Source organism: Musa acuminata, chromosome BXJ3-6 (assembly GCF_036884655.1).
Source record: "Musa acuminata AAA Group cultivar baxijiao chromosome BXJ3-6, Cavendish_Baxijiao_AAA, whole genome shotgun sequence".
In the NCBI taxonomy this organism is placed as follows: domain Eukaryota; kingdom Viridiplantae; phylum Streptophyta; class Magnoliopsida; order Zingiberales; family Musaceae; genus Musa; species Musa acuminata.
In genome coordinates this window covers 19492025-19495000 of record NC_088354.1, presented here as the reverse complement: position 1 = coordinate 19495000, position 2976 = coordinate 19492025, and positions in this window count along the sequence as shown.

The following is a 2976-nucleotide window of genomic DNA, read 5'->3' as shown; positions in this document are numbered from 1 at the left end:
GAAATCTTATCTTTCACCATGTATAAATAGACTTCATATAATACTAATTGAAATGTGTTTTTCTTCATTCTCTTAATTCTTCATGGTATCAGAGCAGAAATTGTGAGGAGCCATCGCTACTATTGCAACACCCCTATCGAGTCGTAGTCCCCCCTTTACAAATCTTATCTCCAGCAACCCTCATCTCCTTCCAAAGGTGGCAACTACGCATGGCGTGCTCAATTTTCTAATCTTTTATTTGGCTATGACCTTCTAGGCTACATCGATGGCTCTCTTCCTTGTCCACCAGCTTCCAAAGGTGGCAACTACGCATGGCGTGCTCAATTTTCTAATCTTCTATTTAGCTATGACCTTCTAGGCTACATCGATGACTCTCTTCCTTGTCCACCAACGATGATCAACATCCCAGGAGCATCCAGTCTAATATTAAATCCGGACCATAAACTATGGTTACACCAGGATCGTCTCATTCTTCAAGCAATTCAAACTTCAATCGCTGGATCCCTCGCCCCACTCATATCTTCGTGTGACACTGCTGTTGAAACCTGGTGTAAGTTACAAACCACCCTGGCAAATCATTCACAAACTCGCATGCTTAGTCTCCTATCCGGACTTATAAAAACAAAACAAGAGAGAAGTACTGTTACTGATTATCTACACAATATAAAGATTATTATCGATAACTTGGCCTTGATAGGTCATTCCCTTAGTGATGAAGAAGTTACTGTCCATATCCTCAATGGCTTAGGAGACGAGTATAAGGAACTGGCAACATCAATATGAGCACGTGATTCACTAGTGTCGTTCGAAGAACTCTACGATAAGTTGACTGATTTTGAGATATATCTAAAGCGTGAGGAAAATTGTTAGGACCATCCATCACGATTCAAGTCAATCAAAAATCCACGAGGAGGGGCTATCAGTATAACAAGACTATCAACAAAGGTTTGACCAAGATGCCTTCTGAACCTTTGAGCTCCAACCAAACCCCTCCTCCACATCATCAACAGTTCAATCATGACAACCAAGGTGGCTACTTCAATCATCAGCAGTCCTGGTGCCCTCAACACACAAATTAACGAAGAGTTGTCTGCCAATTATGTGATAAAGTCGGTCACTCTGTAAAGGTCTGTCGATCTCGACCCCGACTTCCTACACAATCACATTGGCCTCAAGCAAATCTCGCAACTACTCCAAACACTACTGATCATAATTGGATCGTGGACCCTGGCGCATCCCGCCATATTACCTCTGACCTACAGAACTTGTCGATCCACAACAATTATAGTGGACATGACGACATCATCATCGATGATGGTAAAGGACTTCCTATTACTCATACTAGTTCCACAATGCTTAATTCATCTACCATAACTTTTACACTCGATGATGTTTTGTGTGCACCTCACATTAAACGCAATCTTATTTTTGTTTCTCAATTTTGCAAACAAAATAATACCTCTATTGAATTCTTTCCTAACTCTTTTCTTGTTAAGGATTTGAACATAGGGGTATCCTTGGTCCAAGGTCAGAGTAAAGACAATGTTTATGAATGGCCGTCCATTCCACAACTCAAACAGCCCACTGTTTACTCCTTAGTGGCAGCTCCAATCGATGTGTGGCATCGTCGTCTCGGTCATCCCTCTCTCTCTATCCAAAATAAATTACTTTCTCGTTGTTCTCTTTCTACTCCTACAAATAATAGTTTTTATTATGATGCTTGTCTCAGTAATAAAAGTCAGACTCCCTTTTGGTTCTTTTTCCATATAATGTTCTACACCATTTGAAATTATTTATATTGATGTTTGGGGTCCTGCTCCCGTCACTTCCTTTGACAAGTTTAGATTTTATGTCATTTTTGTAGACTATTTGACTAAGTACACGTGGATTTATCCTCTCCGTCATAAGTCAGAAGTTTCAATAATTTTTATCAACTTTAAAAAGTTGATCGAAAACTTCTTTCAGTCTATAATTAAAACAGTCTACTCTAATGGTGGGGGTAAATATCAAGCTCTCACATCCTACCTCTCAACCTGCCAACACCTTAAGTCACCCCCACATACTCCTCAACTAGTTGGTTCTACTGAATCCAAACATCGACATATTATAGAAACTGGTCTCACGCTTCTACATCAAGCCTCCATGCCAGCAACCTTTTGGTCTGTAGCCTTTCAAACTATCGTTTACCTTATTAATCGTCTATCTACTCTAGTTCTCCAATACCAGTCTCCATTTAAAAAATTATTTTTTAAATCCTCAAACCTTCAAAAACTCTGAATATTTGGTTATTTATGTTATCCGTGGCTACATCCCTATGCCCCACATTGCTAGTTATAGGTGCCCAGCAAGCCAATCACGTGAGTGATGGCACGTGTGACTTGATAAAGAATCTTTTTGCTTATTATATTTTGGCATATATCACTTTATAACTATTTTATATATATATATATATATATATATATATATATATATATATATATATATATATATATAGTGATGTCCTTGGATTTATGCAATGGGAATCGGATCGTGATAAGATCACAAAAATAAGATCAATTCACCTTTAAACATATATCCTAAATAATCCTGGTCATAGGTTACTCGAGAGGGACATCGTGATAACCGAACAGACTGGTGTGCTGTATACCCGTTCATATGATGGATACAGTTGGTCTCATAGCTACTCGTGTAGGGACACTAGGGATACAGTACAGGTGCTCATTGGAGAATGAGTTCACTGATTGATCCGCTTACGGAATGCTGGATGGTTGATGATGCCTTATTGTCAAACAACGATTCTGTAGTCCTAGTGGTATATCTGGTCCTTAGACTTGAGACACCAAGGATGTCCTATATGAGTGCTCCACTCTTTGATACCAGACTTATAGGTTTGGCTGTCCCAGATCTAGTACAGTTGGTCATTGGGAGTCGTAGTCAACCTTACAAGGGCTATTGAGTGTCGATAGAGGATCATCC